We start from the raw sequence: 23197 nt of genomic DNA on the forward strand, positions 1-23197 counted from the left end.
CCTTACTCACGGGTAAACAGGACACTTAAAGACCAACCAAAATGTTGGATTTGGAAAAACCCCAAGATCACGCAGCATGGTCTTGATGTTACAAGTATGTATTCCCCACCCAAACAGTAGCTATTGCTCTCAAAGTTTTATTTTTCAGCCAGTGTCTCCTGCTAGATTTTCCCAATGAGGTTTTCTCATTGGTGGCTAGAAAGTGGAGAGTCATCTTGGAGATACAGGGGAGGGAAAAAAAAAAGAGAGAGAGAGAGAATCAGCTGCCAAAGGTATTGGTTGGTTTCCAATACCTCAAAATGGTAGGGTCAGTTCTCAAGATTTCCCATAAATGTGCCTAAACCGCCTGCGCAAATCTGTGCTTCAAATCCATAGCCCTTGGAAGGAAGAAAACACGACTTGACATGTACCTTCCTCACAGAGTTCATGGAGAGAATTAATGAGTTAATAAGCATTAAGCATTTTGCAAGCCACAGGTGACTGGCAAACATTATTAGGACCACATTTTTCCTACCAAAATGGTTAAGGTTTTGAACAGATGGTAGAATCCCAGGAGAAATGTCCCCTTGTGATACAGGAAACTAGATGCCCAGTCTCAGGTAATAGGCTGCCCATAAAAATGCCCTAGGTTGTCCAGTCACTAGTGGCAGGGACAGATTTACACAATATGAAGGCAACAGTATCCCCCAAAGCACTATTAAAAGTAACCGAAGTAATAAGCAATTCCAATTAACGGTGGCATTTGCAGCAGCAGCAGAAACACTTTGGTGAGGCTGATGTTTCCCTGAACTCTGTCCTTTCTCAAGTCTGAAACTTATTTAGTTGTTTTGCAAACTACAGCTCTGTTAACAATGCATGGCCATTTGCTTTGGCCACATCCAGACTTTATGTGCACATGGACATAATCTAGTCAAACTGCAATCACTGTACTTATTTGATACAACTCAGGTGGTTTCCAAGACTCCCGTTAGCAGGGAAAATACAGAGTTATTAAGTTCATTTTAGGCTTAAATATGTCTCCTTCCTGGAACATTGCCTCCTAAGTAACTCTATTTACTCTCAAAGCACAAATCCTGTGAAATGGCTAAGCAGCTAAAATTTATTGAAGGATCTTCTGTACCCTGCAAAATGATATTCTATTTATCTTGCAATGTGGCATGCTTAAAAGCTCTAGAATGATCAGTCACCCAAAAAGGGAAAAATGCCATTTGCTTTCAGGAAGGCAACAACCTCCAAATTAGGGAGTTCCAACCCCTCATTTCACCAGGGTTCTAGCACTTCTGCACACGTTTCCATTTCCAGGACAAAAGAATTCATCTTAGCAGGGCTGTGAAGAGTCGATTTCAGGAGGAGAGCACAGAGGTGGGGCAAACACTCAGGAAGCTATTACAGGACATCGGGAGAAATATAATGAGATCCTGAAAGAAATTAGTGGCAGTGGTAATTCAAATGTGGACTGACTGATTACCTAGTGTGTCAGGCTTTGTGTTAGGGGTTGAGCTTCCATTGCCACAAGGGGGGTTTCAGTCTCTGTGAGCACCCAGCACGCACATAAATCACCATGAGGGGCCCCTGGGTGGTTCAGTCGGTTAGGTGTCCAACTCTTGGTTTTAGCTCAGATCACGATCTCAGGGTTCTAGGAATGAGCCCCATATGAGGCTTTATGCTCAGTGAGGAGCCTGCTTGAGGATTCTCTCTCTCTGCCTCTCTCTGTCTCCCTACCATGTCTGTCTTTCAAGAATAAAGTAATTTTTTTTTTTTGAAATCACCATGACATCTCTTAACTGCTATTACTGGGGCATAAATAAAATGCCCCCAAATCACAAATTGGGAGGACGCAGAGACTAGATAGTAATGACAAACTTCACAAAATGACACACTGAAAAGAATTTCACTCATTTTTTTAAGATTTTATTTATTTATTCATGAGAAACACACACACACACACACACACACATATACATACACACAGAGAGGCAGAGGGAGAAGCAGGCTCCATGCAGGGAGCCCGATGTGGGACTCGATCCCAGGTCTCCAAGATCACACCCCGGGCTGCAGGCAGCACTAAGCCACTGTGCCACCGGGGCTGCCGAATTTCACTCATTTAGAAGGAGGAAAGTACATTTCTTGGCAACATGCAACACATGTTTGCCAGGTCAATACCTGTTGAGTCACTGATTCATGCATCCATCCAATCATTCCTTTTTCATGTGTTCATCAGGCCTCTCCTGTGCTCCAGGCTCCACATGGGCCCTGAACATGTTATACTGAATGAACCCCAGTGGGGACAGATGAAACAGTGGTGGATGTCAGGCTATGAAGTTTCACTTACACCCTGATGTCACTAGGGATCCAGGCAAGGATTCCTGAGCTGGCAAATGACATGATCACAACTTCTATCAAGTAAAATTGTTTTGGCCTAAAAAAATTGAAAATAGAAGATCAGAGAGGCTGATGAGTGATAGCATAACCATGAAGACATTGCTACAGTGGAGAAACAGGATGGTTAAGACCCGACTAGGACAAGGGCAGTGGGCACAGAGAGAAGTGTAAGGATGTGCAAGCTGTCAGGGGACAATGAACAGAGCTCTAAGAGATGGGCAGATACAGAGCATCCGAGCCTCAGTTTCCTGATTTGGATCAGTAGGAAAAGTGTGAGTTTATTCCCCAGCTGAAAGGCATTGGAGGAGGTACGTTTGAGCAGGAGAGTGAAACGTGGCTGGGGGCATGCCACATTTGAGAAATGTCTGGGTCATTCATGCAAGAATGTCCAGTGGGCCTTTGTGGAGTTCAGAATAGTGGTAGCAGCTAGAGATAGGGATTTGAGAGTTGTGTGCAGCTAAGTGACAGGTGAGACCACAGAAGTAGAAAAGCAGCAAATACAGACAGAACCTTACCAAAGTCTATTAGAGGCAGATGGGGGATGATGATTTAGTGAAAAAAGGTAAGTGGCAAAACAGAACTAGGAAAAGCTGCTCTTATGAAGTCAACAGGCAAGAGAGTTTCCAGGAAGAGAGCTAATAAGTAGCAAAAAAAAAAAAAAAAAAAACACTGAAACACAACCTCTTCTACATTCCTTTCACCACCACTCCCCACCACTACCACACCAAATTTGTGTGTCCCATTTGCAGACACATCCTTTAACATCTTTTCCAGCTATGCCTGAATACTGATCTGTGGCTGTGGTAAATAGTTAAGTCCAAGACCCCATTAACACCAGTGCTGGTGAGACTATCCAATATGATCAAGGGCTAGAAATCTGATTGGGCTCAAAGGAACCCTAAGCAGTAAACATGAAAATCCTTGTCCTTATGGATGACAAAAAGTTTTTGTAAATTGTGAATCAAAGTCATTGGCTTAACAGAATTCCAAAAAAAAAAAAAAAAAAAAAAAAACAAAACTGAGTTATAGCAATGCTGTGTTTCCAAGAAACAGTAATGGTTTCTTCAGCTCCCTGTCCTACTCTTTGGATAGTCAACTGCAATTTTCTGGAAGGGGTAAGCTACAAAACCAAAACAAGCTGGTGCCACCAATGAACATCAACTGATAACAGTCTTGGTTAGTACTTAAGACTGAAGAGAAAGCATTTTATCTGTGAGATATCTCTTAATTTTTTCAAGCTATTAGTATAGACATTTTTCCTTTCATAAATGTAACATAGGATATTCTGAGTTCAGTTTGTGTTTTATTTTATCTCATTTAAAATAAACAAATGCAGACAGAAAAATATAAAAGAGCAAAAACATAATAACTCGGGCCCAATTTGAGCTCGAGTAATTAAACCAAGCTCTTGTCGTCTTGTGTTGTGCCCTGTGGAGATCATCTCATCCCGGGTTTCCCTTTGAGTGAAGCTAAAGCCTTTTTTTCTCAAATTAGGTCCCTAGAGAGTGAGAGCCCTAAAGAGGCCTGTTGACCTACAGGCTATCAGGAATGTCTGCTGAATCAGTGATTCCTCACTTTAAAACAAGTAAGTGGTGGGGAGTGAAAAGATAATATCTAGAGTTGATGTCAAGGAAATGTAGCATAAGCATATTATTAAAGTTAGGGTGGTAACCACTGAAAGAACTAAATATGGAAACTGTTACAAGTGGTTTCCTCTAGGAAGTGGGCTGGGAGCTAGGGGCGGGGGGAGGGTGGGGATGGATGGGGCAAGAGACTGTGCTTTTCATTCTAAGACATTCTGTACTTTGCAATTTTTTTAACCAGTGGCATTTGTATTTGAATAATATGAAAGTGAGAAAAAGCAATTAAATATCACTATTGCATGTATACTTACTTCATCTTGTGTAATATACATTTTTGGATATATACCCACAAAGCAGAAAGAGATTATTTTTATAAAGAAAAAGACTGAGAAACCAGATATATAAGTTAAGGCCTAAGGCCACAAAATGTATAGCCAAAGTAAGAAGCCACTCTACTAGGTCTGTATTTTATCCACGGGTTATCCAACTGCCTTTTTTTTTTTTTTATGAATCTCACAAGACAAGAAGTGGATTTATTCTTATTCAGGAAGTTTCAGACTATACTATAGGCCTTCCTGGACAATTATTCTATCACATTTCAGCCTTATTTGACATCACATATGTTATAGAGAATGAGCACCTGGGTGGTTCAGTTGGTTAAGCGTCTGCCTTCAGCTCAGGTCATGATCCAAGGGTCCTGAGATAGAGCCCCTGGGCTCTATCCGAGCAGGGAGTCTGCTTCTCCTTCTCTCTTTGCTGCTCCCTCCTCCCCACCCCCTCACTCATGCTCTCTCTAGTTATCGCTCTCAAATAAATAAAATCTTTCATAAACAAATAAATAAATAAATGCTACAGAGAAGAAGGAAAGTACCATTGGCTAGGATATCGAATTGGTTTCCTAAAAGTCACGGAAGGAGGTACAGTGACACCCCCATATGACCACCTCTAACTGGCCAAGTATATCAATCAGCTGCTGCTGCTCTAACAAAGTATCACACACTGGGTGGCTTAAGCAACAGAAATTTATGGTCTCCCAATTCTGGAGACCAGAAGTCCAAAATCAAGGTGCCAGAAGGGTTGGTTCCCTTTGAGGACTGTGTTCTGGGGCTTTCTCAATGGCTACGAGATAACCAACTTCTCCCTACATCCCTTCATATGGTTTTCTTTCTATGAATGGCTGCCTGTCCACATTTCCCTTCTTCTAAGAATTTTATTAAGTGATACTGGATTATGGGCTCACCTTGCTCCAGTATGACCTCTCTTAACTAATTACATCTCCAACATTTCAGTTTCCAAATAAGGTTGTCTTTTGAGGTATGGGGAGCAGGGAAGGTTAGGACTTCAACATTAATTGGTGGGGGAGGTGACATAATTCAACCCATAACAAGATGACCAAATCCTTGAAGTTTTCCCCCATTTATAGAGTTTACAGAAGATTTTTTTTTCTGGGTACATATCCCATTAAAAGTTAAAATCAACTGGAAAACAAGATTTACTAGCTAGAAATTCATTTTATATTACCTAGTTTTGAATCCTCCACTAAGTAAAATGGAGATTGCTAACCATAATATTATTGCCTCTAAGTGAATAAGTACTCTAGGATGCTTTGGGACCAAAGGAAGCAATAATGATTTAAATTATAAATAAATATGTATGCATTTACACACACAAAATGTTATAAACAACAGCTGTTCTACAACAAAGTCCAACATCCAACAATGTAAAAGCATTCACCTAATAACTACATTAAAAGAGTCAACCCTCAAGTGGCTACATCACATTTTAGGGGGGCCTGTCAATTATAACCGTGCAGCTGAATGAAGTCTCAGCCCCTTAAGCCGGGGAAACACACATAAAAATTTAAAATCCAATTTACTTTTTCATTTGACTGTGATATTTACCTTCTGCTTTTTACTCAGAAAGAAAAACAAGGACAAGAAGCTTCCTTTGGATTTCTAGTCAAATGTTCTACAGGTCTTGACAGCAAGGGCACATCACAAGACACTTAAAAGGGGAAAAATTTCTTCTTCTTATTAGGTCTGTCTAATCAATAGTTCTAAAATAAGCAATTGTTTATTAACCTAAAGAGCTTTTGCAATTGTATCTAACTTGGGACAACTATTCTGGGTTAATTTTGAAAACAAGTGCTGGCAGCAAACTAATGGAGAATAGCAAATATTTCCCATGAGAGTAAATTATATAAAGCTGATAATTTCCCAAATACACCTACTTCTCACCCTTGGCTGGTTTCTGCTACTTCATTCATTCACTCACTCACTTTTCACTGAGTCACTCAACAATTATTCACAAATCCTAACCTCCAAGTAGGTCTCTTTCCTCAAATTTGTAGTATTACTGTTTAGAATTGGAATGCATTGTTTAAAATAAAAGTAATATTACACATTAGACTCAGTCTTGCATATTCAGTAAGTGCCCTATGTAATCACAATGAGATCAGGAGAAAAAGTATGTCAATACCTATAATTAAAGCATAAAACAAAATGAATTATGCTCTGTCATGAAAAAAAAACTCTTTCTCCTTATCTTTAATCTTTTTTCAAACACTTCCTCCTTCTCCTTCTACTTGCCCTGACGAAAGCCTGGCTTTCCCTTGAAAATACCACTTCCTTTGTTTTCCTTTGTAACTCTTTCCAGTTCTGCGCCACTCCTTTGACTTCTTTCCACCTTCAAGGGCAAAGAAGAAAAATCAGCAAACTCCACATTCCCTCCTGCCCCTTCCACATACTTGATCCCCTACAATCTTCCAATGAACTCTGCCCCTTAAGCTATTCAGAGGTGTGGAAAGTCATACTCATGACACCCTTCCCAGGGAATGTGCTTAGAATCCCTGCTGAGCGAGCAGCTGGTCATGTGGCCTGCTTTCCTGGACACAGCTATCTAGACAAAGGAGAGACACACCTGACTTAGGTCACACCAATCAGAATCCCTCTCTGTCGGGAATTTGGAATTGCAATACTCTTCGCATAAAATGCAAAATGATGTTAAAAAACAGCAGGGCAGAGGAAATACATACATTCATATTCATCCATTCATCCTTCAATACCTACTCATTGCCTGAGGCTAGCCAAATACTGAGGCAAGTCTTCTATTGCACAGTGTGGCAGGAGGTAAGAAGTAGAAGAATTTAGCTGAAGCATAGAGTTTACCTGGAAAGTTAGAAAAAAAAGGCTGGGGCTGAAAGTGTAGCAGGTTCAGACAGCCAACCAAAGATTTGGGTTCATGTCGCGGTTACAATGACAAAGTAGCTGGCATTACAAAATGTTTTTGAACTGGTTCATGGAAAGAAGTCCTCTGCTTTTCCATCACTTGCCTTTTAAGACTCATACCTTGAACATAACCAAAACTGACCAAAATACAATTCCAACCCACCTTTTTTATTACTATCTTTTTCACCATGGTTCTCCCGGATTCAGTGCAAAGCAAACTCCAATGGAAGAAGAGAGAACATGGACTCTGTAGGGCTCCTCCTCCCCTGGATCATAAACACCCTGAGCGAAGGTGCTTCGTTAGTAAGCTTCTATCTCTGGAATTTGCTAGAACACTCGGAACACAGGAGATCTGCAGTCAATATGCACAGACCAAAACTGAGTAAGCAATATGCATCGTGAGCTTGGAGATGCAACTGGGGTAGAATGAGTTAAAAAAAAAAAATCACTCAGGATTTCTGAAAGAATACCTTGCTGGGTGTGGAGAGTAAGTCTGGGAAATGTGCTTTCTTTGGCATAAAGAGGGAGTTGGAGGAAAAAGGTAGAAGGAGAGCCAAATACTTTCAAAGAACAACATTATGTCCTAAGGATAGAGTGATTTAACGGTATGCAACACACCTGTGCTTGCCCAACGGCACAATGATTAAGAAATACTGTTATCGCCTTCAAAAGGAAGTTTTCTGAAACATTAAATATGATAACTTCCCAGTGGATTTTTCCATAGCAATTGCAGCAACCACTTCTAATCATGCTGCTAAAAAGATAAGGCAGGCTGGGGTCTGAGAGAGAGGACACAGGCTTCCTGTGAAGAAATGCTGTCCCCAAATGTAATCTATCAGCACACCATCTATCAAGTGTTTCACTCAAGGGACCAACCCAACTTCAGTTCAAAAACTTCTTCCTATCCCCTCACCACTCCGTGCCCCCCCCCCAAAGTCCTAGGCTTCTGACAACCAGAATTATAAAGATTTGGACAGTGAGGGCACAAGTTGTTGTGCAAATCAGCTAGATAACTTCAAACTCTACATTGTTTTAACTAGTCAAATACCGATTTTCCTAAGGTGATTTTTAAAAATCCCATTTACAAGACTCTAGAACACATTAACAATCAAAGATTTAATCTGAATTTTAATGCTGCTACCAAAGAACAACAAACTCCCGCCCCCCAAAAAACTGGATTTGTTTTGTCATCTTCGTATATTTGTGAACTGAAGCACCTGAGAAAACCTTTTTTTTTAAAGAGTTTATTTATTTATTGAGGAAGAGAGAGAGGGAGAGAGCACCAGCAGGGAGAGGGGAGAGAGAAAGGGAGAAGCAGACTCCCCACTGAGCAGGGAGCCCAATGTGGGGCTTGATCCTAGGACCCCAAGATCATGACCTGAGGTGAAGGCAGATGCTTAACTGTGTCACCTAGGTGCCCCTCAAAGAACTTTTATAACTGTGACTACCTCACAGTATCTTACTCAATGATAAATATATGCTTCAACTTTTTAAAAAAATATTTTATTTATTTATTCATGAGAGACACAGAGAGAGAATGCAAAGACACAGGCAGAGGAAGAAGCAGCCTCCCTGTGGAAAGCCTGATGTGGGACTCGATCCCAGGACCCCGGGATCACGACTTGAGCTAAAGGCACCCACTGAGCCACTGAGTCACCTAGGTGCCCCATCTTCAAGTCATTTTTCATATAGGTCAAGCATGATTTAAAAAAAATTTTTTTAAGGTGTGGAAAGAAAAAAATCCCACAACTGGATTTAGTTGTGACAATAATAGGGTAAGATCTAGGAAATGAAATCTTCTCCCCATCTATCTCCTTTTCCCTTCATGAATCAAACTGGAAGAATGAGCAAACAGCTGGTGGATTCAATATGAAGACTGGCTACATCACCACCAGTAAGCAAGAAGCTGGAGAGACCTCAAGAGATCCTTTAGACCACAAGATGTCCTGAAGCCTGATACAACTCACTAACTTCCAACAGAATGCTGGAACGAGGATCTTGCTGTCTAAACTTCTCTTACCACGGCTCTCAGGCCCCACCTGCCCAAGTTAATTCACAACAGAAGAAATTTCTCAGGCCTCCCATAGAAAGAGGGAGAACCCCTTCTTTCAAACTAACTGGAGGTCCTCTGTAGAGTCTTAGGCTAAAGAAAGCTATTGATTGGTTCATCCATTCAGCTAGTATTTATTGAGTGCCCACTAAGCTCCCTGTAATCCTCTAAGCATTGGGAATACAGCTGTGAACAGGGGAGAAGGATAAGAAACCCATCAACAACATACAGTACAGTATATGTGTATACAGGAGCATATAAAAATCTGTACTTTGAGGTGCAGAAAGAAAGCAGGGTAAAAATATAAAGGGGTTGTTATAACAGCTAATAAGAATTAGCTGTTATTAACAATTAGTTTTGTAGCTATAATATCAAGATGCCAATTCGTCAATTCTCAGATGCTAACTACTTCAGGTCATGATGGTAATATTAGTTTTTATTAGTCATTCAGTCAGTGCTGATCCTGGAATTATGGTCACTTAATTCCTTGCCCCTTGTGACCATTTCTTAGCTGCTGCTTCAAACTCTGGTCCCTCTAAAATGGGGAGGAGGCACAGTCTTTGGAGAAGGAATCACACGCTCATTCTGTGGCTCTCTTGTTTTGAGAAGGGCCTGAGAAGGGCCATGGCCACGCCTTCTGAGCAGCTTCTTGGTTTACTTTCATGGTCACAAAACCATTTTCAATGATCCATCTCCCAATTAGTCTCTCTCTACTGACTCATGGTTTTGTCCCTGGCTGTCTGTAAGGTCACAATTTTGAAAGCCATGTAAATCAGGTTGTCAGCTCTAGCTATAAAACATAGGATGCCCACGTAAATTTGACCTGTAGATAAACAACAAATACATGTTTTAAGATTTTTACTTCTTTATTTGAAATAGAGTGTGCGGGAGAGAGCATAAGTAGGGAAGAAGCAGAGGAAGAAGGAGAAGCAGACTCGTTACTGAGCAAGGAGCCCGACATGGGGCTCCCAGAACCCTGAGATTATGACTTGAACTGAAAGCAAACACTTAACCGACTGAGCAATCCAGGTGCCCCAACAAATATTTTTTTAACATTATTTATTTATTTGTTTGTTTATTTGAGAGAGAGAAATAGTGTGAGTGGGGGGCAGAGACAGAGGGAGAAGGAGAAGCAGGCTCCCCGCTAAGCAGGAAGCCCGACATGGGGTTCAATCCCAGGAACCTGAGATCATGATCCAAGTCAAAGGCAGATGCTTAACCAACTGAGCCACCCAGGCACTACCACCCCCCCAAAAAATATTTTTTAACAGGGTATGCCCCATGCAATATTTGGACATATTTATACTCAGAAAAATTATTTGTATCAAATAACCCTATTTTATCCAGTAACCCTGCATGTGAAGATTTTGGGAATTAGATGAATGATTTCAGGAGCCTGAATATCAAGTTTTGCCTCACACAAAAAGAAAAATTGCTCCCAAGTAACAGTACTATGGCAAGGCTAGCACACATGAGAGCACAATTTAGCAGTGCCCTATGTACCACCACCACCAGTAACAACCTTTGCCAATGCCTAGCCCTGTCAATTTTGACTAACACACCAGAGAAATTTATTTGAACACTTTGCAAAGACAGATGGTCTCATTAGACACTTGACAAAAAAGAAAAATCGTGCTGGATCTCAATTACTATTTGCCCATTCCCTAAACTCCCTGCCAAATTTTTATGAGATGTATTCCAACGCCTCCCATAGGAGGTGAAATTGTTTTGCTAGGGCTGCTAGAGACAAGTGCCACCAACTCAGTGGCTCAACCCACGGAAGCATTCTCTCACGGTCCCGAAGGCCGAGAGTCGGTAGTCAAAGTGTTGGCAGGGTCGGTCCCTTCGAGTCTGTTCCAGACCTCTTCCAGCTTCTGGGGGTTTCCTGGCAACCTTTAGCATTTCTTGGCTTGTAAATGCAACACCCCAATCTTTGCCTTCATGTTCACATGGGATTCTCTGTGTGTGGGGTCTGTGTCCAAATCTCAACCTCTTTATAAGGACAGAAGTTATATTAGACTGGGGGACCCCCAACCCCTCATCTTAATCAACCATGTCTGCTATGACCCTGTTTGCAGATGCCACATGCTGAGGTACCAGGGGTATGCACTTCAGCGTATGAATGTGGAGGGGACACATTGAACCTGTAACGACAGTAAATCTGTAAAAGCATCAGAAAGACCAGAGGGGGAAGCCAACACCCAGCAAAACAAGTCTGTTTATGGAGGCTGACAGGCAGGGTGTGTGAAGTGAGAGGTGCCCAGGGCCTGAGTCCTGCCACAGGAGTCTATGCCATGCCAGGGGAGGCTGGCAAGTGGACAGGTGGACAGAGGGAGGCCACTCCACCTGGCAAGGATGCCATCTTCACATGACCTGGAAGCAGGCAGTGGTAGACAAGAACGACTTCCTCTGGCCTGGTTCAGGCCCTGCCCTGGCTCTGCAAAACTGTTCCCGACGTTCACGATCCCTCCCTCATTATATGCAAGCATTCACTATCTGTAACACTCCTCTGGCAAAAGTGCTGTATGCATTTTCTTATGTACATTCTGTCCCTACAACTATGGCAAGGGAAACTTCTGGTTTTCCCAAGGTATATTTTGCCTGCGTGTTTTACATTAGAGGCACACAAGGAGGCAATTATGAACATAACCAAAAAAATAAATAAATAAACTAGCTGAGAATGGAATTTTACACATCAGTGTCTGAGATTCCTTCTGTAAAAAGCTTGTTGTCTCGGATAATTCTTCCAGGCTTTATGGGCCTTTTCAAAAAATACACAACGTGAGTTCTTGGAGCAGTTAAAAAGGTATATTAATTATTTTTCCCTGATAGCCACAGAGCGTTAAAACTACCATACTAGTAACCTGGTCTCCTGTCATTTCATGACTATTGAGGCAAATTTATGGAGAGTACAGTCTCTGGAAAAATGAGAAATAATGATCCTATGACATGAGTTATATAACTCAAAATAAGATGTATCCATATAAAAATTTTAAAGCTTTTCAAATATTTGAAAACTAGTAAATCCACTGCAAAATTCTATTTTCCACATTTTAAAAGGGAGGATCACCTGGCTTAGTCAACCTAGGCCCTCTTTCAACTGGGGATAGAAATGGGGCCTGCAGACATTCTCGAGCAGCTGTCGACCCAATGCTATGAATGTTATTTTTACAGTCAATAAGTCTCACCAACCAAAGCTGTTTGTTTCTTATGTTTTGGTCAAATCGTGTCATGTTAGGGCCATGGCCAATGACCAACAGCAACTGCCAATGGGTCAATTCTCTTTAATTCTCTAAAGTTCTAAGATGGAAAAGACCTGACCCCTTCTCTTAGAATCACAGTCTATTACGGAAAGACAAATAGACAAATAGTGCATAAAAATAGCCAACACTGGGTAGCACGGGTGGCCCAGCGGTTTAGCGCCGCCTTCACCCCAGGGTGATCCTGGAGACTCAGGATCGAGTCCCATGTCGGGCTCCCTGCATGGAGCCTGCTTCTCCTTCTGCCTGTGTCTCTGCCTCTCTCTTTCTCTGTGTCTGTCATGAATAAATAAATAAAATCTTTTTAAAAAATAGCCAACACACTTTGAACTCTTTGTGCTAGATACTATATTGAATTCTATATTAACTCGTTTAATTCCCACATCAGTCCTATAAAGAAGAAAGTACTATTGTCATCTCCCTGTTTGCTACAAGGCAACTGAGTTCTAGGCAGGTAAGTCTTCTGTCAAGGTCACATACCTAGTTTGTCCACTTTGCTCCTGCCCACTCCTTATCTAAAAATGTCAATAGGACTGAGGTTGAGAAACACAATACTCCCTTTCGGCTCAATTAATCTAACTTGTGCATAATCTTCCTACAGAAACTGCAATCAACTAACTGGATCTGCAAGACTCTCTATGAACCACACATTTAAAGAAATTAAAGATCAGACGTACGTAGCCAGAATGTTGCTTTGCAAACCTTTCCGAGGACAGTATATTCCATCTTGATCATGCCTGAACCAGCCTTTATGAACAGTTTTGGATGGAAATGTGTCTGGATCTGAGTGCAGCCCATCTTCCACTTGGATTATTTCCTCTAAACACTTTTAAATTAGGCAATGTGGGGGACACCTGGGTGGCTCAGAGGTTAAGCATCTGCCTTCTGCTCAGGTCATGATCCTGGAGTCCCAGGATCGAGTCCCACACCAGGCTCCCTGCATGGAGCCTGCTCCTCCCTCTGCCTTTGTCTCTATCTCTCTCAGGAATAAACAAATGAAATCCTGAAAAAAAATTAGGCAATGTGGTTTTGCAGGAGCATGTTAGCACATGTCTCCTCTGCAGTTGGGTCTACAGGCAGAGAAGGCTGCTTACAGGGAATGCCTGTTCTCTGCCCAGCGGCATCTTTTTTTCCAAGCAAATATTCTTGACCTCACAGAGATGCCAAACAGCATTACCAGAGAAGTTAATGCCCCCAGTAGTAGCCCTTAACAAAAGATGAGTGGAGAGTTGGTGAGTAAGTTTTATTTGCTTCTTTATACCTCGGGTGGAAATAAGCCAAGTGCCAGAGTGACCGAGTGGCCCATGGTGGGCCCTTGATGGGCTCATTCCCTTTACTGTCTTATGTCCCCACTCTACCACCAGTGCTTCCTAGACTTACAGCCCAAATAAATGTCTTACCCCTGAGATCTGCATCTCAGGTTCTGCCTCTAGGGGAATACAAAAATGGAACAAATCTCAAAATAGATGAAACTATTAGATATGCACAACACACTGAAAAGTGAAGCAGAGAGAAAGGAACTTGGAGACATCCGAGTCAATACTGGTGGGAAAAAAATCTCAAAAAACTATTAATACACTCAGAGAGATCAGCAAAGACGTTGCATCCACAAAACAAGAGGATGCTATTAAAACAATGAACAATGAGAATAAGAAAATGTTCTTGGAACTTAGTGATATGACAGATGAAATGTAAAAAAAAAGAAATCAATACAAGAGCTGCAGATAAAAATCTAGTAATTCTCCATGAAAAAGAACAAAAAATAAACAGAGAAGGACAACTGGAGAAAAACCAACAAGACAGAACAAAAGTCAGCTTATTTTTCAGTTCAGTATCAATGCAGAGGTCCAGCATCCAACCAGAAGAATTTCTATGCAAAGAAGCAAAGAAAAGGAAGGAGAGGAATTGTCAAATAAAAGAAGAAAATGTTCCAGAACTGGGGTGTAAGAGTCTTCAGACTACAGATCCTAGTCTGCTCATTAAATGGCTCTCTTAATGTCTCAGTTACTTTTTTTATGACACTCCTAGACCCAAAGAGATACCTTCCAATTCAGTGTTTTAAGTAATTAAATCCAAACAATAAGTACATCTTCATATCCTAAAAATTTAGCACCTGTTGGGCATTATACAACTTCTCAAAACTTGGGATCAATCATATTAGATATTGCCACCCTCATTTCCTATTCCATACTGCTTTTTGTTTTGTGTGGTACTTGTTTTTGTTTGTTTGCTTTGAAATCATAGCAACTTCAAAAAAAAAAAACAAAAACAAAAACAAAAGAAAAAAATAAAACACGGTTTTACAAAGATATTACATCATGGTGGAATGTAGCAATCTAACAGTGAAACTTCAGTTGATGGTTTGCCAAGTGTCCAAAAGATAATCCTCCTTTCCTTGAAATTTTAAAATATTCCATGGCCCTTTTGTAAGTTCACTGGGGCACCGTATGGCCCTGTGGCACACAGTTTGGAAACCATAGCTTTAGCCTATCTGTGCCCATCAAGGGCTTAGAAAAATGATTAACAAAAATCCCACACCAAAGCCAATCACTATCTATAACTCAGAATATCAGTGATAAAAAGAAAAACTTTAAATTACCAGAAAGAAAAACAGGCTATGAGTAAAAGAAAGAATGAAACATCTCATCGCAGAAAGACTTCACACAGAAACTCCGAAAATGCTGAGGGAAAATGCTCATTCAGACTTGTCTCACCCAAAGTATCAGTCCAGTGAGAGAACAGATTAAAGATATTTTCACTGATTTACCTTTCACACATTCTTTCTCAGGAAGCTATTGACAAATGTGTTCCAGCAAAACTACGGAGTAAAGCACGAGAGGTGACAGAGGATAGAAGAAAACAGAGCCCAGGACAGCCTGAGGAAGATGGCCATGCACCAGACCAAGAGAGAACCAGTCCCCGGGGGCAGGGTAGGAAAATAAACAGAATGGATATGTGATCTGACCTGTACGAGCATTTGAAAAAGAATTATTCCTAGAAATTTGATACATCTAGTGCTGTTTTTTTGGGGAAAAATTTAGATAGGTATATGAAAATTAAGCAAATGGCAAAAAAAAGAGAAGCTCTTAGTAACTCAAGAAACCTGATCACAGAATATTCCATGGCTAGAAAATGGAAGAATATTGACATGATCACAATTTTATAAAAACTAATAGATTTAATCTATAATGGCTGAAATTGATATATGAAGCAGCAGTATATAGGCATATTATTTGGAATACTAGAATATATATTTATATATATTAGAATTAGAGTATATTATAATATTCCAAATATACTATGCCTATACTGCTATTAGTATATATATTTTAATAAAAATTACTAAATTAAAAACATATTCTAATATTCTAGGGGAATAGTAGAGAAGGCATTGGGCAAAGGAATGCTTTAATAAGCACATAATAGCTATTAGAATATATATTTTAATAAAAATAAGTTATTAGTTAAAACATATATTCTAATATTCTGGGAGACAAAGAGAAGATATTGGGGAAGGGTGGGCAAAGGAATGCTATAAGCATATATTATTCTGATTAAGACAAATTCTAAACATAAAATAGAGAACAGAGGACAATATGTGGCCATTGCAAGCAAAAAAGAAAAATCATTAACCTTGATTTTTGTTGCAGATAAAAAGCTTTCAGACAAAAACATTTGAAATACAGTAGTATCCCAAATAGCCAAGTAACTACCTATATTTTAAACTTCACTTTGCTTATGTAACCCTACCATACAAGTCACCTCTTCGGTAAGGCATTCCTTTGCCCGCCAGGTATCCTTAGAACCTTTAGCTACTCCAGAAGTTCTGCTACTTAAGCAAAATGCTTGTTAAACATTTATGTAACATAAATTGTTTTTATTAGAGAATATAGTTGCAATTTATATAAATGTGATTTATTATTCCACACTGGTCTCCCTCCAGAATGTTCGATTTCAGAAAAAGAATTTCATCTCATTCCCCTGTGGATTTTTCCTCCAATCTACTGACAAGGCACCACCTTACAAACATTACAAGAAAAATTATTTTAATAACTAGCTGTGTAACTATGACACACCATATGTCATCAATCCAAACTGCCCATTTTTTTTTCACATTTTATCATTTCTGATTTGAGGAATGTGCCTTAACATCGCTGGAGGCCCAGATGGAAGCTGAGTTCTTGCAGACAGAATTTACAACTACTCCTATCATTCATCAGGGGCCCTCTCAATCTGAATCCACTTTACATTATCTGCCTACGTATTATTTTTAACTTACACTGACACTGTACGGTCAGACTTCAATATTTATCAGAACCAACTTGCAATTCAAAATCTTAGTGGACATATTTTTTCTTCCTTCTACCAAAGTCAAATCTCAGATGTGTGAGTTCCTTTGTTGTCCCTTCCTGTGTGATAAGTTTTTCACTTATCCCTATATGGAAGGGATGGCCCCTGACATTACAACTTTAAGCAGGCATCCTATTAGACACCTCATCTTAGACATTATTTTTTTCTTTTTCAAGGGCACATAAACAATGATATATCTTCCACTGGGTTGTCCCTTGGATTCCATTAAATACAGTATTAAATAAAAGAATAAAAACTACAGTATGATGCTGGCTTAGTAACCGTTATAGATATTTCACATTTGTAACAAAAGAAACATTTGGGCTTCTTTTGGCTAAGAAGATCCCCCACATCTCTATAAGTAAGCACTAGACAATTTTTGAAAGAATTTTGAATTTTGCTGTGTAGCTTAAATCTGTACTTGCCCACTTTCCCTTTACAAAACACTTTTCTGCATGTTCCTGCATATCAGCATTTTAAGACAAAGTTCACATTTGCCCACCAAAAACCACAGCAGCCTACGCTGTGATTTGGTTGATGGAAAATATGTGACGTTACTAAGAATCATCAATGAAGTATGCCCTTTGTAGGATCAAAATTCACCTCTACAAGGCAAACCAACTCTCCCATGCCATCAGTTGCACCCTTCAGTTCCCGAACATGGCAAATCTCAAACTGTCCTTTGTGTCACCCAAAAGACTTTAGATCACATATGAAATGACCCCATCATTTCACTTATATGCTTGAACCTTCTATCTGCAAATAGTACTTAGCTAAGCATGCAACATGACATATTTCATAGTTAGTAAATATTTAGTGCTTACTACGCTCCAGGCAATGAGCTAACCACTTTACAATGAGCTAACTTTTGCCCTTCACAATGAACCTACTGATTAAGAAATTGAGGCTTGTAGGTAAGTAACCTGCTCAAGCTCACACAGCTAGAAAGAGGTAGAGCGAGAATTTAAGCCTAGATTGGGTAAATCCAAGACCCACTCTCTAAACCACTGCATGATACAGCTTTGAGAAAAGATACAGATGCAATGAAACACGGGGACACCTGCACCCCGATGTTTCTAGCAGCAATGTCCACAATAGCCAAACTGTGGAAGGAGCCTCGGTGTCCATCGAAAGATGAATGGATAAAGAAGATGTGGTCTATGTATACAATGGAATATTACTCAGCCATTAGAAACGACAAATACCCACCATTTGCTTCAACGTGGATGGAACTGGAGGGTATTATGCTGAGTGAAGTAAGTCAATCGGAGAAGGACAAATGTTATATGGTCTCATTCATTTGGGGAATATAAATAATAGTGAAAGGGAATAGAGGGGAAGGGAGAAGAAATGGGTAGGAAATATCAGAAAGGGAGACAGAACATAGAAGACTCCTAACTCTGGGAAACGAACTAGGGGTGGTCGAAGGGGAGGAGGGCAGGGGGTGGGGGTGACTGGGTGGCGGGCACTGAGAGGGGCACTTGACGGGATGAGCACTGGGTGTTATTCTGTATGTTGGAAAATTGAACACCAATAAAAATAAATTTATTATTTAAAAAAAAAGAAATTGTAACAAAAGGAAACAAGGCTGTTTTGAAGAGCAAGCTTCATGAACGGAGTATGCCAACTGCAGTAACACTTAGCACCCAGTCATCAAATTTGAGATGGAGCTCCCTGCATTCATCAACACGCTAAGAATGATGCTTCAAATCACAGGGAGGAGAAGTAGTAAACAAGTGTGGGTCATCATCCTGATTTCCTTAATAATCACTCTTGAGTGTGAACTTTTCCATCTTGTCTATCCCGCTGTGGGAGTGGGGCTCATTTGCATGGGTCTGTTAGGACATTGACTTCGTAGTGTGTGTTGCATATTTTCTCTTAAGTCGCAATCTGCAGGCCAGAGCTAAAGGCAAGCTATTATTATAGATCAAAGCCGGTGAAGTGGGTAATGAGGTTTGGTATATAAAACACTTGGTATAAATGCAGGGGCAATTCTGGCTTTTCTTTAACATTAACTGCTTTGAAATGCATCATTTGCAAGAGAACTCTTAGTAGGCCACTAGCTGCCAGAGAATAATTTCCCTTCACCAAACAGACCAGTGGTAGCTTCGGCTGGATGCCTTTCACAAATGTGGGGCTGTGTGCAGTGAGTTATTTTTAATACATACTCCACGGGGTGAGTGTTACAATGCACCGCGGAATGTGAAGAGCATCACCCACCACAGCAGAAACACGGAATTGAAGGACACTTCTGATCAGCTTCACGTAAGGAACAGGGTCTGAATTTTCAGGTTGCTACACAAGCTTTAAGAAAAAAACAATTAAAATATCTAAGCAGTTTTTATCTTCCCAGGTAGAAAGTGTTCTTACATATTCCGACTGGTAGGTCCCTGAGCCACAGGGGAGCAAAGGAAAGGTGGTTATAAATATAACATTAAAAGGATAATTACATTTTCCAATAACTTTTAAAATTATGTCTGGCTCCTCTTTTGCCTTTCAGGACTGGTCTATGTTAAGTAAATGCTTTCCAAGTCTCTAAAGTGACTTCTGTAGTCTTCTTTTGGACAGACCAAGATATAGTTTTCATTATCGATGCTAAATGTGTATGATTACTGCAGTCCAATGGCGTGAGTGCTGGAGGATGGAAGTCATCAGAAAAGGTCACTCAGTCCTCAAATTGCTTTCCCTCTTCCCTCCCTTCCTTTCTTCCTTGTTGTCTTTCCTTCCTTCCTCCTACTCTTACTCCCCCCCACTCACTCTCCTTCCCTTCTTCCTCCCTTCGTCTACCCCTCTATTTTTTCCTTCCTAAGACATTTTAATTTTTTAAAAGATTTTATTTATTTATTCATGAGAGACACAGAGACAGAGAGAGAGAGAGAGAGAGAGAGAGAGGCAGAGACACAGGCAGAGGGGGAAGCAGGCTCCGTGCAGGGAGCCCAATGTGGGACTCTATCTTGGGACTCCAGGATCACGCCCCCAGCTGAAGGCAGACGCTCAACCACTGAGCCACCCAGGCATCCCCGCTAAGACATTTTAAAATCAGCCTACTATATACCGGGTACTATGCTATATAGGCTGGGGTAAAAATCATGCCACTTGTATGACTAATCTCAAGAACTTTATGATCAGCCTCAAATGCCCTACTTCTTTAATAACTTGTCAACTCCCTGAAATCAGAGGCCATGCCTTCTACCTCTCAGACTTTGTTTTGTCCCCTCTACACGTCTGGAGTTTGTGTAGTATGCAGCAGGAAGAGCTTGATGGGTGTTAGATAATCCGACATCCACCTCCCTCATTTACAAGGTAACTTCAGACCAGTCACCCCATCTCTGGCACTTCTATTGCCTCTGATACAAAAGGGGGACCACTACACCAGTCCAATCATCTGCAGAGGGTTGACCTGATGACAAAATCATAATGCGGGTGAAGCCACTTTTACAAACCTACGCCTTGCTGGGAAGGGTGCTCCTAAGCATAACTCAGGGTCAAGTGTCTGAACATGGGTGCTGCTGTGTGTGGGCACATGAAGCTCGGTCATTTCACCAGAGCCTGGCCCACCTCACGCTTCTTCAAATGTGAAACTTAGCATGACATTTCCCTGCTTATAACACTTCCCCCTGAGCATGAAATCAAATTCTATAATAAAGCCTAGAAGCCTCGGTTCCTGCTCCATTCTCTGGTTTCTCTCTTTTTTCTTTATCCATGCCCCTTAGCAAGCAAGCCACGTTCCTCCCACCCAGCCACGCTGAGCTACAGCAGATAGCTAAGCTCTTTGTTGGGCTGCCTTGTGACCTCTGCCTTCCATAGCCCTGACCAAGAATGGGCCAGACGCTCTTCCCAGAGGCTCCCCCAGCATCCCTTGATGTAGCACTTTCTACTCCATGCTGTAGCTGCCTGCATAGTGCTTATCTGCATCTGTCACTATAATATTGTTTCTCGAGGGCAATGCCCTTGTGGTATGTGGCACATAGAAAACACTCAGTTAAGTTACTTAGATAAATAAATGAATGAATGAGGAACTCCTTTGCCACGTGGCAGGTATGACTGTTTACTGTAGTGGAGGATATTCTTGAAGAATTCTCTAGGAACTCTGTACCATGACCACATCAGCAAACTGAATGTAATAGGCAGAAAAATGCCCCTTACCGCCACACCCAAGATGCACAGTCTAGACTCCAACTGTAGGTTACCTTGCATGGCAAAGAGGAATCAGAGTTGCAAAGTGAATTAAGGTTGCTAATCAGAGAGGTTATAATTTAAACTATGTTTAAAATAGGGAAATTATCCTGGATTATATAGATATGACTGAGGTAGCCACAAGGCCTTAAAAATGCAAGAAGGAAGCAGAAGAGAGGTTGGAGTGTTTGGATGTGACAAAGACTCAAGTTGCTACCACAGGCTTAAAGATGTGCAAGAGTCATCAGCCAAAGCATTTGAGTGGTCTCCAGAAGATTCTGGAAAAAGTAAGGGGACAGATTCTCTTTTAGGGCCTCCAGAAAGGAATGCAGCACTGTGAACACACTGATGTTAGCTCTGTGAGCTCTGCATCAGAGCTTCTGACTTTAAAAAACTGTAAGACAGGGACACCTGGGTGGCTCAGAGGTCGAGCGTCTGCCCTGGGCTCAGGGCTGATCCCAAGATCCAGGATTGAGTCCCATACGGGGCTCCCTGCGAGGAGCCTGCTTCTCCTTCTGCCTATGTCTCTGCCTCTCTCTGTGTGTCTCTCATTAATAAATAAGTAAATCTTTAAAAAAAACTGTAAGATTATAAATCTGTGATTTAATTTACTAAGGTTTTGGGTAATTTGTTAGAGTAGCAACAGAAAACGAATATGCCAGACAAGAAAGCAGAAGACCTGAATAGGACAAATTATGGGACCTCTTGGAGCTTCACTCTTTTAATCAACAAACTGAGGATACACGTCCCTAATCTGCTTCTCACATCAGGCTGTTTATGAGGGCCCAAAGTGATAAGGTCTGTGTTTGGATCTCAGCATCAGAACTTACTCACTGTGCTTCTTTGGCAAGTGACTGACTTCAATGATCCGTGCCTTGGTCTTCTCATCTGTAAATAGTACTGGGTCATTGTGAGAATCCAGTGATTCAGTCCACGTAAAGTGCTGAGAACAGCATCTGGTGTGATGCAAGTATTACATAAATGCTAGTTTTTACTACATATGTAAAGAGTCTGCAAAAGGTCAGGTACTGCAGAGTCCTGGAGGGGGTATCTTCCAAGACCCCCACTGGATGCCTGCCTGAAACCACAGACAGTACTGAACCCTATATATACTGTTTTTTCCCTATACATACACACCTATGATAAGGTTTTATTTATAAATTGGGCACAGTCAGACATTATCAACAATAATAATAAAATAGGACAATTATAACAATATACTGTCATAAAAGTTATGTGAATGTGGCCTTTCTCTCTCTCAAAATATCTTATCGTCCTATACTCGCCCTTCCTGTGATGATGGCAGATGATAACATGCCTACATGATGAGATGAAGCAAGGAGAATGACGTAGGTGTTGTGACACAGTGTTAGGCTACTACTATCTCATGATTTGTCAGAGGATCATCTGCTTCCAGACTGTGGTGTGCCTCGGGAAACTGAAACCGTGGAAAGCAAAACCCCGGATAAGGGGGACTACTGTATAAAGTGGTTTAGCAGAATCAGCATTCTTTTATTATTATTATTATCTTTTTATTTATTTCAGAGAGAGAGAGTGCGCGCGCGCACACACACACACACACACACACACACACAAGCAGGAGGAACAGAGAGAGAAGGAGAGAGAATTTGAAGCGGACTAAGCTAAGCCCAGAGCCTGATGCGGAGCTGGATCTCATGAATCTGAGATCACCACCGGAGTAGAAACCAAGAGTTGGACGCTTAACAGACTGTGCCACCCAGGCACGCCCAGAATCAGCATTCTTATAGAATGCTCATTCTCAAGAGGATGGAGGTTCAATACAGCCCCTTCTCAGTAGCAGTTCTGATATTTATGGAGGCATTTTAGAGGCTAAGGCCAGTAGCAGGGGCATCCTCCTAGCATTTAGTGATAGGAGCCAGAGATGCTAGACATCTTGCAACATCTGAGGCAGCCCTTCACAGTGCAAGAGTTTTCCAGATCCCAAATGATACCACATACCCCCACCCATCTTCAGTTTTGGCTATTCATTGCTGGTGATTTTACATACAGGTATTAGCATCTACCTCCTTCATTATGACCCCTGGTGTAGTTGTACTATGCATTTATCAATTGAAACTTTTTAAAAATAATTTACTCTTTTGCCTGTTTTATTAATGTTAATAATAATATAATACTAGGACATTATGT

General features: G+C 41.0%; 1 protein-coding gene and 1 long non-coding RNA gene across 3 annotated transcripts in view; one reads left to right on the plus strand and one right to left on the minus strand.

Annotated features, from left to right (window-relative positions):
• LOC129502417 (uncharacterized) overlaps window positions 1-13126 on the plus strand; it is a 42249-nt gene extending 29123 nt beyond the window's left edge. The window contains exons 2-3 of the long non-coding RNA XR_008662964.1: window positions 3877-3967; window positions 13104-13126. This is a non-coding gene — a long non-coding RNA (uncharacterized LOC129502417). The remainder of the gene's footprint in view (window positions 1-3876; window positions 3968-13103) is intronic.
• Window positions 1-23197, minus strand: part of SNTB1 (syntrophin beta 1) — a 234257-nt gene that overhangs the window by 204727 nt on the left and 6333 nt on the right. The window lies entirely within an intron of this gene.

The sequence above is a fragment of the Nyctereutes procyonoides genome, unplaced genomic scaffold, assembly GCF_905146905.1.
Source record: "Nyctereutes procyonoides isolate TBG_1078 unplaced genomic scaffold, NYPRO_anot_genome, whole genome shotgun sequence".
NCBI classification, from domain to species: Eukaryota; Metazoa; Chordata; class Mammalia; order Carnivora; family Canidae; genus Nyctereutes; species Nyctereutes procyonoides.